Source organism: Toxorhynchites rutilus, chromosome 3 (assembly GCF_029784135.1).
Source record: "Toxorhynchites rutilus septentrionalis strain SRP chromosome 3, ASM2978413v1, whole genome shotgun sequence".
Classification (NCBI taxonomy): domain Eukaryota; kingdom Metazoa; phylum Arthropoda; class Insecta; order Diptera; family Culicidae; genus Toxorhynchites; species Toxorhynchites rutilus.
Genome location: NC_073746.1, coordinates 327,468,916 through 327,483,771, shown reverse-complemented (window position 1 = coordinate 327,483,771; position 14,856 = coordinate 327,468,916).

Genomic DNA, 14,856 nt, shown 5'->3' with positions numbered 1-14,856 from the left:
TAGTGTCGCAAATATAGAGCAAAATAAAGAGAAAATCCGACATATTTTACAGTACTACTATGACAAAGGCAAAAATGCATCTCAAGCTGCCAATAAAATTTGTGCAGTTTATGGACCCGATACAGTTTCCATTTCCACCGCACAACGATGGTTTCAACGTTTTCGTTCTGGTGTAGAGGTCGTCGAAGATGCGCCACGCTCCGGAAGGCCTGTCGTCGAAAATTGCGACAAAATCGCTGAATTAGCCGAGAAAGACCGGCATAGTAGCAGCCGTAGCATCGGCCAAGAGCTGGGGATAAGTCATCAAACCGTTATTAACCATTTGAAGAAGCTTGGATTCACAAAGAAGCTCGATGTATGGGTGCCACACACGTTGACCCAAAAAAACATCTTTGACCGTATCGACGCATGTGAATCGCTGCTGAATCGCAACAAAATCGACCCGTTTCTGAAGCGGATGGTGACTGGCGATGAAAAGTGGGTCACTTACGACAACGTGAAGCGCAAACGGTCGTGGTCGAAGACCGCTGAAGCGGCTCAGACGGTGGCCAAGCCCTCATTAACGGCCAGGAAGGTTCTGCTGTGTGTTTGGTGGGATTGTCAAGGAATAATCTATTATGAGCTGCTTCCCTATGGCCAAACGCTCAATTCGGACCTGTACTGCCAACAACTGGACCGCTTGAAGGTAGCACTCATGAAGAAGAGGCCATCTTTGATAAACAGAGGCCGCATTGTCTTCCATCAGGACAACGCCAGGCCACACACTTCTTTGGTGACGCGCCAGAAGCTCCGGGAGCTCGGATGGGAGGTTCTTTTGCATCCGCCGTATAGTCCGGACCTTGCACCAAGTGACTACCACCTGTTTTTGTCCATGGCGAACGAGCTAGGTAGTCAGAAGTTAGCCACAAAAGAGGCCTGTGAAAATTGGCTATCCGAGTTTTTTGCCAATAAGGAAGCGAGCTTCTATAACAGGGGTATTATGAAGTTGGCATCTCGTTGGGAACAAGTCATCGAACGAAACGGCGCATATTTGACTTAAAACAGATGATTGTAACTAATTTTATGAACAAATGAAAATTCAAAAAAAAATACCGCAGGACTTTTTTGACAGCCTAATATAAAGTCATCACCAGACACGATTTTTCAAGATTTTCCCCACTTGCAGAGAATGTATTGCCGTTTTACATAGAAAACATTTGATATGTAGGGCTAATTTTTCATTTAAAATTTTCGTGTTAGAAGCGTGTTTATCCCACCCGAAAATCCATAATCATTTTTGGTTCACATAAATGGAACACGGAGTTCAATGTCGGCTATGTCGAATTGTATGGCAAGGTTGCCACATTTGCACAACTCGATTGGTTTTGAGTCGAACGGATTACAGAATGCAAAATTGCTATCCGTTCGGGCAATTCTGACTCGATCGGATTTTAGTAGTTGATCAGTAGACAGATCTGGAATTTCAAAGAAAATTACATTATCGATATCCTCGGGGCCTGTCGATTTTGTCGACAAACCAAACTAAAAATGTGTGTATGAGGTAATCCTCGGGTTGTTCCATTCAACCGAATACATCTAGCAATATATGGGATCATGACTTAATTTTTTTGTTTGAACACAAGTTTTTACATTCACTCATTGTTGGGACAGCTCACGACATCGTAGAATTGCGTTGTCCTGCTCATATAGAATCATTATATGATATAATAAGAAATGATGTTCATAATGTATAAATTGCCTTTAGCGGGATCTTGTTGTTCAATGTTTACGCAATATCCGTGGGAGATTTTTCTTCTAAGAGACCCTTCTGACTTGCATTATAGTCACACTTGTTCCAGAGCTAGTTACTTAGAATACATTCAAGGCGTATTGCTTGGCATAGAAATCTCAACCAAGTACTACTAAAAATTATGCAAGTGATACTACTATAATAAGGCGAACGTTGGGAACGTTAGTGCTATTGATGAAGAACATGGAGAGAGTCGTCTGAACGATGTGCGTCAACGATGCATTCCAGATCATTGTAGTTTCTTCGAATCACAATTTATCGCGTCACTGTGCAGTCGCCATCTATGATTCTAGCAACGCATGCACATTGAATTTACACACGTGCTCTCCAGCAGGTTTTTTATCAGGATTGATGACAATAGCGTGATTGTCATTTTATAAACAGAACAATTGTGATTTGATGTATCTTAATAATTCGTTGTGCTCATTCAAAAATACTTCCAGCTCGCCGGTGATATGCCGGGCTTCAGATGAAGTGAGGTTACTTGAGAATGTGTGGATGAAAGATCGTTGTAGCGATGTTGCGGCCATCTGTCATTTGACAATATAAATAAATTTGTTCTGTTTGAAAAACGAAGGACGGTTTAATTATTTGAATATTGTTTATACAAAAATACTAAAATCCCCATTGAAAAAGGGTATGGGTGTTTGAATTTGTGGTTATATGAATTATTTAAAGCCAAGTTTAAGAAAATATATTCTGATTTTTTCCGCATAGGGCCACCCTAATCGGTATTAAAAATATAGTAATCGGTATCCTAGCGGTATCGTCTATAGTTTAAAACCTAATCTTATGCCTACCAAGTTTTTTGTACACAATTTCATCAAAATCGATCGAGCCGTTTCGAAGGAGTTCGACCACGAACATCGTGACACGAGATTTTTATATATATATATATATATATATATATATATATATATATATATATATATATATATATATATATATATATATATATATAGATTTTACATACCTTTTCATGCAGGCAGAACTGGAACAATTTACTGAAGGACTGGGATACTGGCATCTAACGGAAGATACTGTTTTTGCTGGAGAAATCCTTATTTTGGTTACCTTGAAAATTAGATCGTTTGCAACCGCAATGGACGAAAACTTTGTTTTGTTTACAATTTTGATTTTTCGTGCGCTCATGTGTGTTTCGTTTCTCGAAATGACAAAAGCATGCTACTAATGCTTCTTGCGTAGCATATTTGCCAAAATACTGAGGTTTTCTTATAAAACTAGAGGTGGTCTGTCTTACCCCGCCGGACGGTCTCACACCGTCTTCCCCTACTCATAAGGAAACCATTGATTTTTTCTGTTTCGGATAGCCAGTAGGACAGAAATCGTGTACGCCAGGGCATTGCTTTTTCTGCGTTCTCTCCCACTTCACACCGTTGTTACTTTTTTGGACAATTTTTGGATAATTTTTTGACGTAGGACTACGTCTTTCATTTCTATACTGGGATGTAAGTTCAAAGTTTCGAAAACGAAAGCGTTACGCCGGAGAACGAGATTTTGAGCGTTAATAGCTCTTGAACAACTGAACGAAATAGTTCATTCGAACACTTCAACGAACACTTCATTCGACAGATAAAATGTCTACGCGTTATATGCTTGTTACTTTTTGATCCAAAAATTTGTTTCAATAGCCCTAAAATTACTTTCAAAACAGGCTATTGAAATGAAAGCAAACGGTATATAAGCGAGTGCCGCTCGGAAATCCACTCAGTTACAATTGCGCAACGATTGAGGTACGATCGCTGGAATGGATGGATGTTTCCCTAACACAGACTTCAAAACCATGGAGCCAGGGGAAATCGGCATTGCAAAATAGATGTAAGCAGTGGGTGCTTTTGTACTCGCTTGCGTATCTGGAAACTGGAATGTTTCCCTAACACAGATTTCGAAACCATGTAGCCTGGGGGAAATCAACATTGCAAAACAGATTCAAGCTGCGGGTACTTTTGCACTCGCTTGCGTTTCTAGAAATCGGAATGTTTCCCTGACACAGACTTCAAAACCATGGATTCAGGAGAAATTGGCATAGCAAATTAGATGCAAGCCGTGGGTACTTTAGTACTCGTTTGAGTTTCTGCAAATTGGAATGTTTCCCTAACACAGACTTCAAAATCATGAAGCATGGGAAAATCGGCATTGCAAAATAGATGTGAGCTGCGGGCACTTTCGTACTCGCATGCGTTTCTGGAAATCGGAATATTTCCTAACACAGATTTCAAAACCATGGAGCCAGGAGAAATTGGCATAGAAAATTAGATGCAAGCAGCGAGTACTAGTGTACTCGGATTGACTATGGATTTTATATGGCATGATATGGTGTAGTGGATATGAGCTAAGTGGATATTATGTTAGATATCGAAGAAATCACATTTATAAAAGCAGCGTTATAAAATTATTTATTTACGAATGCTGCAATCGATCGTCGTTATTGGGAAGTTGGAATTGTTGGGAAGGGGGTCTTATTTTCGTTATGTAATTCCGAGGAGGAATCCATTACTTCTCAAGCGCTAATAATCCTGCTCCGGATCAACGATGATTCCAATTGTCGGGGCTTGGTGAGTGGGTACTATTTGCGCTGGGTATTCCCGAGGAGATGCGATTCCCCCTTTGAACGTTTTATAATTCTTTTCCGGCTAAACGAAGTGGAATGATAATCACTTTATTCGAAAGATGAAACGTCTAAGATTTATATGCTTGTTACTTGTTGATTGCCAAGTCAACGTTAGTCCTACGTCCACCTTGCGGTTATATCAATGATATAACCCACTTCTAGTTTTTTATTTAATTATTTTTGTATTGTTAGAAAACTAATACTTAATACTAATATTCAATGGATTTAAAAAATATTAGTAATTATATGTGTTCAGAGCTCGAAACGACAAAAAATCATTCCTCTCCACTAGAATATCCTCTTGAAAGTCTCTGGAAATCTCTATCCTTCTCTGATGGAAAACTATTGAACTTCTCAGCTATTTCTTCACAGCCACATCGTTCTGTGATAGGTGAATCTGACTCTCCACCTCGCTTCTCGCACGAAACAAAAAAAAAGTTATTCGAGCGGTAAAATTTCACTATACAACAGTCAGCAATATCATCTCGCCAGGAAGCAACCTGGGAACGTCACCACTACCATCACAGAAAGTCTCTTATTCGCTGCCACGAAGAAAAAACTCCAATGTCGAAGTTGATGAGGTAAAACTTGAGTCGTAAAATAATTTTCCAAACACTATTAGAAACAACGTGCGTGTTTCGAAGCACGGTTTCCGCCACCCGCGCTTATTTAGTCATCAAATTGAATCTCATCGAATAGGCTCGTGGGCGGGAAACATCGGTGCTCACATCGATGACCCTGGGTAACGATGGGTTCCGGGTGTCGCGACGAATTTAATCAACGCAAATTGCATAATGGCAACGGAGTGGCGCGGGGATAAGAGGAAAATAACGAACACGGGAAATAACAGCATCACAGCATACTGAGAAACCAACCCCCAAAACGATGCAGTGGAGCACAATGCGAAAATTAGGGAATTCGAAGGCGCATGAGTTTAGTGAGGCAGGTAAAACATAAACTATTATCATCAAATATTGATACGTTCCGAAGAGTTGTCACACATAGGTTTGGATGAAATGTGTTTCGTGTTCGGTGTTGTGTTCAAACTAATGGAAAATATATCAAATGCTGGAACAACATGTGCATCTGGTGCGCTAAGCTGGGTACTGATATATTCTTATGGTTTCGTTTGCATTACGTATGCTGCACGGAAGCGGTGATCTGTTTTTAAATTTCATTCGTATTTTCCAGTAATTCACGGATTGAATTCTTTAGTTACTACAAAAAGTTCGATCAATTTTGTAAATACTCAAATTTATTTTGTCTAAATAAGAATTCTAAACTTACATGATTGTGTCTAAGAGGGACAACTTTAATTCGAAATAAGTTCATCCAAAGTATCATATCCTATGTCGTATGTTAGAACATCTGCCAGAACATCATCGTTGAGTGCATCCCCTTGTCCAGCCCGAATCGGAGCAGTTTTCCCACCATGCCCTGTCTCGAAATCTTCGTCGGTTTTTGGTAACATCACCACGGCCGAATCCGTCAAAAACAAGTTTAACATCGTTTCAATGCGGTTCCTGAAAGTACCTCTTTGAGCTCGCGTTTCAACTCAACCATGTGCCGGATGCAATCCGGCTGCAGGCTATTTTTCGGTTTCAGCAGAAACCGATTTGGTTTCCTTCCAGAGGAAAGCTCCACAAAAGCAAACGATTCACACCAAACCGACTCTTAACACATACACACACACACACACACACACACACATAGAGCACTTGTAGAATGGTGCATAACGCTGAGGACGATCTTGATAAATTGAAAATCACTGAATCGTACTAGCGAATCGCGTAATGCGGTGGGAGTGTTACGGGGGGATGTCTAGCGGTTTGCGGATTCACTTGAAAAGATGATCCTTATCATCATAATGTGCTGGAAAGCGTTCTCCTCGCGTTTACCATCTTCGCATGCCCAAATTTCATGCAAATGGCTTTCAGAGAGAGTCAATAACAAGACGAACTCGGCTCTGAGTGGCTCGAGATAGGACGAAGTATCCGCCACTGTTGGCAGTGGATAAGTGGGAAGTATCATAATATTTTATGGACCTCTAAAACGATTACAATGGAATCGTTCTCGAAAGGCGCTCCATCGATCGTATGTGGATGAAAATGTTGGGAAACTTGTTTTGTGTATCCGAAAATGGCTGGTAAATGTGACGAGATATACTTGGAGGTTTGTCGGTATAGCATTAGGTTACTTTCCAATACGCGATTATATTGGTTCTAGGAAACATGATTGAAGCTCTCAATGGAGGGCAACGAGCTTATTATGCGTTCAGGACAGCAATCAATTTGCAATTCAATTGCGAATTTTCGTCTGACATTCAGTAAGAGGTTATAGGAAATATTCTCACGATGTTAGGTATATTATGAAGATTAACAAATTTACTACGCTCTCGGTGCGCTTAAATGTTCCATTTATACCTGAAAAGGCGATGTTGTCAGGTGAAATTCCCGTTGAACTGAAACTTCACGTTCAGATCAGGATTGCTATAGATGCTTCTAGGAGTTCTCTACAATGACCTCAATATGACAAGTCTTTTTCATCATTTGGATGTTTATTAGATAAACACTGCTTCCCTTCTAAACTTGTTATATGAGGATATACTTTCAGTGGAATATTTACACATAACACAGCCCTGATGTCTCTCGAGACCAGATTGTCAAGCAAGGAAAAGCTGCTGTAAACGTTTTTCTTAATGGGAGAATAATTCTTATCCGAAGTGTACTGATTCAGTGATACTGAAAAGCTTTTCATGTTTTGCCCCAGTAAGCGAATACATAGAAGGATGAGAAGACTACAGCTGAAAACTATCAGCAATTTATATTCATTAAAATCATTCATCTCTCAGTTCGTGTGTAGTACTCTGGGATTGCGTATTGTGGAAGGGTTTAGGAAAGAAGGTAATCAGAGATATAATCGAGAAACAAAACTTTTTCACTTTCAAAGCCAGAAGTAATCCATATAAAGTAAATAAATGCTCTGTTAAAGCACATCTAGATGAGATACCAGTGGAAGAGAGCATGTTGGCCTAGGTAAAGACGCGCTTGGTTTGTAGACAACTTTCACGCAAGCTATAAGTTAGTAATACAGGTCGGACTCGATTATATACAGACCCGATTTTATACTGACTCGATTCAATATGATTCGAATGGATATAATTTCGGACTATACAGCTTGAAAAAAAATATTTTTTATATTTCTAATATGACTTATTTCAAGAAAAAAAAAATCATATATATTAAATTAGTTATGATGAGTACAGTCGTGATTTTTGAAGATTTTGATTGCATTTTCACCACAAAATGTTTATAACGATATTGCAGCGAAATTAAGAAAGATAGATGTAGGGTGTTGAAAAACAAATTGTAGAGCGGTTTGAAAGCTTTAATTTGGTTGATAGAAACAATCTAGTTTATTATCATTTTTTGGGTTAAAACATAACACCATCAAAACCACTATCTTTTTGTTTTCAATCCATTAACTTAGATGTTTCACAAGTATATCTTGTACTAAATTTTCGCATCTTTCAAATGGAAGCAACAGAACCGTCCAACGTAGTGTATTTTTTTAAGTAGAGCCAGCTCAAGGCATATTACCTCCTGTGAGTTTCTGGATAAATTCATGTGAGAAAGATTTATAAAATAGAAGTCATGTGAAAAATTTAAAAAATTAGTCCAAGATGGTAAAACTATTTTTGACGAATTTTGTGGAACATTGAGTTTTTATGAATTTTCGAAACTTGGAATTTTCGTATGTTAACAATCATTTTTAGCCACAAATTATGAAACCTGATGTGATATAAAACAAAAAATCCATTTTCGAGATATTTAAAAAAATATTTCTGTGGAAAACTCATATTTCCTCCAACCTTAAGGGAATCAAAAATACTCATGTTTTGTCATTTGCCGATCACATTTGGAATTGCTCTGTAGAGGCACGAATTTCGGACGTTTTTACAAAGAATATTTTTACTATTTTTTCATTATTTGTTTCTTTATCGTTTAACAATACTACTAAAACTTTGGAAAAAATATTAAAAATTAGAATACTTATATGGTGAAGTGATAGGGTACAAAAAAAGCTGTGCCATGAAGTACACGATTTCAGCCGCTTCCAGTTCTGGTTATCTGGAACAAAAAATTCGGACAAAAACTGAATCAGTAAAGATGACACTATGGTGTGAACCTCTCCGTTTGTTGTATGTACTCATAACTTTCAAACGGGTTCAGTTCCAAGGTGGAATTTGACTTTATACAAATATGAGTCTACCAAATAGACAACTCCTAACACAAGATAAATTTAAATTGGAGAATAAATGATAATAATTTATCACTGAATTCCAAACAGGAAAACGGTTCAGAAAAAATCTCATTCAAGGATTAACCTAACTATTCAAAATCAAAAATGTTTATTTTCGGGTGAACATATTTATGATGGGTTCCTAATAAGAGCCATAGGATTTAAAATTGATATAAAACTTAAATACTTCTGCCGAAAATGGTTCAGTCTAACATTTAGACGGAAAATGTTATGCAATTTATGATATGAAAAATTTATACAAATCGTATCTATATCTCTTAGCCTTCTACTTCGATGTACACTGCAATGGTAACGGTAAAGGCTCGCTTGTTGACTGCTGGTTTGTTGGCTTAAACTTACCCGCCAAAAATTAAAAAAAAAACAAATCCAACGGTGTTATTGCATACGATCTCGGTAGCGTTTGTACTATCGAATCAATGAACAGTCCGAGCAACAAATCCGTCGTAGCTGTGTTTATGTGGCATGTTGCACTATTTTGTCCAAAGAATGTCGTCTCCATCGTTTCCTGGAACAAAAAAAAAATATTTGTAATAATAATTCGTGTATTACTTGTGGGTCGATTTAGAAAAAAAATTGTATCTAGGACACGACCTCATATTTTCGACGTAGAACTACTCAACTGTATTATGCAATCCTCTTTACCAGGATTTGTGTTTACCGCTTCGAAAATTATTTTAGAACGCATCGAAATTTTTGTAATGGATCATGTTATTTGTTACAAATAAATTTGATGAACGTCCTTTTACGTTTGATATGATGCTTAGGACTACCAAAATATGTGAACGGAAGTCTGTTTTGAGGAAGCCGTAAATCGGGCCAATGAAAACTTAGTTAGGGTAGTTATGGTGTTTAGATAATGCTTATTCAATTGTTCATCTCATGAAAAATAATATTTTATAAATTGTGATAGACGTGTAGAAATATTTCCTATCAATTGATGCAAACATCTTTCCGATCTATGAGGAAATGTTCGAGTTATAAGCATTCGAAATACGGGTAGGGTTAGCACACAAATCGGCAGAACAAATGTATGGGAAAAAAGGAAGTTCTTCCAGTTTTCATGAATTTAAATCGTTTAGAGATCAGCGAATTGTAATGTATAGCATATCAAACAAATCTTAGAGAATTTCCAATTCGATTGGAATACAAATCATGAGAATTCGTTCACAGTGAAAATAGTTATTAACGTTAATTTTATTTCATAAAAATGTGACCTGTTTTCTGATTGGCATCCTTCCTGAAAGACGTAGTTCTACGTCATAAAACTTGATGCATGGAATGAACCACCAGATGAACTAAGTCAAAAGAAAAATGTCAACAGATATATTGTGGCGAGATAACGATAATTGAACCTACCTATAGAAATGATCCTGTGAAGAGCAGTCGCAACAGGACATTTTAGAACGTTGAGAACATAATCATAAACCGCTTCATGAGGATTTAATCAAATGTTATCACGTGTGTTATAAAAGCAACAAATACCACAGGCTTGCATTTTGGTGAAACTGAAGATTTGAGACTCATCAAACCACCTGCAAGAAGTCCAAACACTTCCCATCCGGACTTTATTAGATTGGTAAACATTTCCACGAATAGAAGGTGTTTCCGTGATGCAAATGCTTTTGGAAAAGTTCGACTTTTCCGTGTATTGTTGGTATTCCATTTTGGGAACTTCGTTTGTCGCCTGTTTACCGAAAACTCAAAACAGGCACGCACATCAGGTTCAACTTATTTCTCTCGTGGTTGTTGATTCTGCTCCCGAAAATAGTTGTGTGCGTGTAAGTTTAGATTGAGCCCAAAAACTGACAGTTTCGTTCAAACAACCTTCAAACAAGTTCAAGTTCGAACAGGCTCCGCGGTCATAGAACAGAACCATAATTAGCTTGCTAAGCAACTCTGGTGTGATTCACCGGTAAAATATTTGATATTTGCGTTGGAAAAATGAATAATGTTTCCATTTATTTCCGAACATTAGTACTGCGGTGCACTTCTCTCCACTAATAATTATTCTAGGCTTGAAAGGCTTTAAATTTACTAATACAAAATGAGAATTCGACATCCGCTTTAATTGATAACGCGTTATCTACTGACAAATACTCAAATTTCTGAAACCATCTGATGTTACCTATGTTTATAATGATAAACAATAGCAACATAACATGAGTGTGAATTATCAGTTAATTGATATTCATAATGAATGGATGAGTCTTTCCAATTGATAGAGCAATAAAGCTTCAATTGATTTATTTTCCGCGAATGGGAATGTTGCCATTGCTATCTTCTCGTACACCGTGCTGATAAACTGAATAATGATTAAATCATCTGTATCATGAGTAATTTTTCTAATCGTATTATTGATTGTGGTATTACTAGAAATTCATTCGAATATTTATGTGTAAATTGCATTTTAATTGCATGGCGTTTATTGTTACTAAACAATGAGTATAAATCCAAATAGCCAGAAGTAACCATCACACAATTTCGCCGTTTGGCAGTATTCGTTTAGCGAAACTTTAAGATTACTAAGTCAGCCACTGATTGAACAACTTCCGCAATACTTGCAACATACATTGTCATCCGCAGTTATCGCCACTAATTATCTGAAAAATGTGTAACGCAAAAGTTCCAAAACAACTTTTCTCGTATTCGCATCGCAAGCATCATCGTTGTGGGCGACGAGGCGATAAAAGATGCGAAAAAAAATGCTTTCCTCTTTTTTTAAATTCATTAGCATGCGAAAAAACTTTTCCGGAAACTGGCAAATCGGATCCGCGAGTTTATTGCTTGGTCAAAGTGCTGCAGCAGGACCAACTTGTTTGAAACATCGTTGCTGTGAAATTTTCCGAATGTTTCACCAATTAATTTGTGAACAGTCTGTTTTACCGATGATTATTTTTTCAACTTTCTTCAGTACACTAGATGTACATTTTGTATTTTGAGGAGGTAATACAACGGCAACGATGGTGAACTCCAATGAGGCAAAACAAGGAAACATTCTCATATTCTTGTTCATCGGTTCGAAAAATTAACAAAATCAATGATGAACTGGAAAATTATTATCGAATTAGGAGGATAATCGTACTGAATAACATTTCTCATCAACTCTGATCTCTCGTCAATATCAAATATACGTTTCTATCTGTCATTTCTGTTGCTGCCCGGCACGTAGTGAAACTTTGACTAAATTGTCGCTACAGCGGGCTCAGGAACAAGACAAACTAATCACAAGATCTCGTTATCACGTTTAGCTTCCCCTAATCAACATTGTGTTTGATTTGTTCTTCCATTGTGAATGTCACGTTCGAAGTTACGTAATTCGAATCCCAGCCAACGCCTAACTTGTTTGATTAGAGTAGTGGAAAGTATGTTAATCAATCATTTCGCACCGAGCTCGTTTCAGGAATAATACGTACCGTTGTTCTGTTTGATTTGCTTCCAACTTCCATAAGTACATTAATTTATGTTCCATGTCATTCAAACGTCTGTCTCAGTTTGTATGATGAGTTGGGGGAGTGAATAAATGAGCGGTAAAAAGTTGGACCGCAATTCCAGGAAGCAGCATTATTTTTGCTCTGTGGCTCTGGAGTGAACATGGATGTTTTAGTTCTTTCTAATGGACACATGGCACCGTTTTCGGGTTTTTTTCGGTGCCAACGGATTTAGGACGATCCCAATTGTTTCCCAATATTTTGTTGGGTGCGAAATGTTAGAATACCTTAAAAACTTAAAAAGTAGCTGAAACTCTCATCGTATTGTTTTATAAAGTTCCCTTGTTCCGAATCAGCGCAAATTAAGCTTAAGTTGTGCCTTCTCTTGAAAGCAGTATTCCACTCATCAAATAAAAACTGTCGGGAAAAATCAACCCTTGTTAGCTGCCGGAACCATTCCACACCATGAAAAATTCTGCACTAGTAGGGAGGAAAAAATTCAAGAAAGAAGTCCCGCCAATCAACCTTCAAATTAGATGCTGTTAAGTTTGCATCACCTCAATGCATCTTCGGTGTGGGTACGAAAGGAAAACAAGTCTTCTGCTGTGAGTGACATTAACAACATTTTGCTGTTGTGAATTTTTGATTCATGAATCTTCATTTAATCGTTGGATATCTCTTTGGACGTATAATACTGAGTGACTTTACGCTTATTTTTCGCTTTTGAAAATGACAACTACACAACCATAGAATCGATGTAAAAAATTAGTGTTTTTGTTTTTTAATTAATTCTCTCCCAAAAATGCATGATACACTTAATTGTTTCAAGTTAAGCTCTCAAACCATTTTTTAATTGGTTCTTTGACATCACACTGCTATTTCTCTTACTTCCGCTGTAATTTTATCTATCACTAGCTGACCCGACCAACTTCGTCCCTCTAAAAATTGTTTTTTTAATATGAATTCTTTCGAGTATTCACGTTTTCTTACTAAGCGAACGTTCGTGGGTTCGAACTCTTCATTGGTTGACCTTCTAATTGGCCCTTTACAATTTTCTTCTAATGTAAATTTCCTAGTTCTTTTTCCAAAACTCATCATTATAATATAAATTTATTTCTAGGCAAAATTTGCGTTCATGATTCTTCGAACACTTCAAAAAAACTCGTTTCACCGTTACATAGAAGGCATGTTTGATACAGAGAAATAAATTTTTATTTTCAAAGCGCGTTATTCCACCTGATAATCCATTGCCATTCACACCAACGGAACACGAAGATTGATTCCGCAAACGCGGAATCCAATTGCACTAACAACGATGTCATTGAAGAACGTATGGGATTTATTTTTTTCGAGCTTTCCCTCAAAGTTTTTCTTACCATATCATTGATCTACGGACAGAGATGAATACAAAAAAATAAAACCGGCTCAAATCTGACTATTCCTTTCTTGGGTTTTGCGCTTACCAACACGTTTGGCGAACCATTTTTAGTTACAGTAGAACCCAGATTATCCGCGAACGGTTATCCGTGGAGTGAAATATTCGCGACAGCGAGTTCCATAGTAAATCTGCAGTCCTTCCCGGGATTTATCAGTGAGTGATAGGTTCATACTCTTTTATTTTGGTCATGGCTTTCACATTATCTGACCACTGATGCACACGACCTTATAATAAATGGATAGTTTAATGATTTCTGTATCGATAAAACATAGTTTTATGCTGAAATACCTTTCTACGTGTTTTCACCTCATTTTTATTCTTTTAGTGCGTTATCCGTGATTTTCGTTATGCGCGTAGACCTTCCCAGACTACTCCCAGGATAATCGGGGCTCTAGTGTATATAGATACAAAACATTATTGCATATAAACTCTTGTCGAAGCAAAAGCTTCGTTCTAAGTAGCGTACTTTTTGAATTAGGACAAAACATTAGGGGTTCTTGAAAATAAGTGTCATAGTTGAGATCTGAAGTAAGAGTAAACTGAAAGCTATGACGAGATAGGTGCCAATCAGGAGTACTCTATGTGATAAAATTTAAAATCCTGATCAGCGACGCAGACCAAACTTTCTCGGGCTCCAGAATAGCTTTATAAAGCCTTTATCCCACCTTAAAATATTTGCACTGAGTAACCTAACACCCTCTGTATTTGTTCCGTTAGCATTATTGTACTACATTTTTAACTACTTCAATCTACTTTTGGCAAGCTATAAAAACAACGGCACGGTGACGGTGAGTCTCTCAGACTGAACTAACATTTAGAAAATTGGAGATACACACACTTGCAATAAGCATCAATGTATGTTACGATTGGTCAATATATGTTACAATTGTGTGATAATGCGCACAATATCACGCACAGACAACTTCGGTATTATGCATAGGGTACATGTTGATATTATTTATTTTTTTTAAATTTTTGAGTTTTTGTGAATTATTTTAGAAACAGTGGTGTTTTTTAACTAAACCGCGAGAACTTATCATCTTTAAATAAATAAAGAATGCGTTCTTGTAAAACAGATTTTGAAAAAGTGTTTCCAAATGTATACATATGTATGAAGCTAAATGAACGTGTTATATAGGCGGAACAAAGAGCTAAGCCATTTACATTTTTTCTTTGTTTTAACACTGGATATTGTGTGAAATGAGAATCTATAACGTGAGCATGAAACGAAAAAATTAAAGATTTT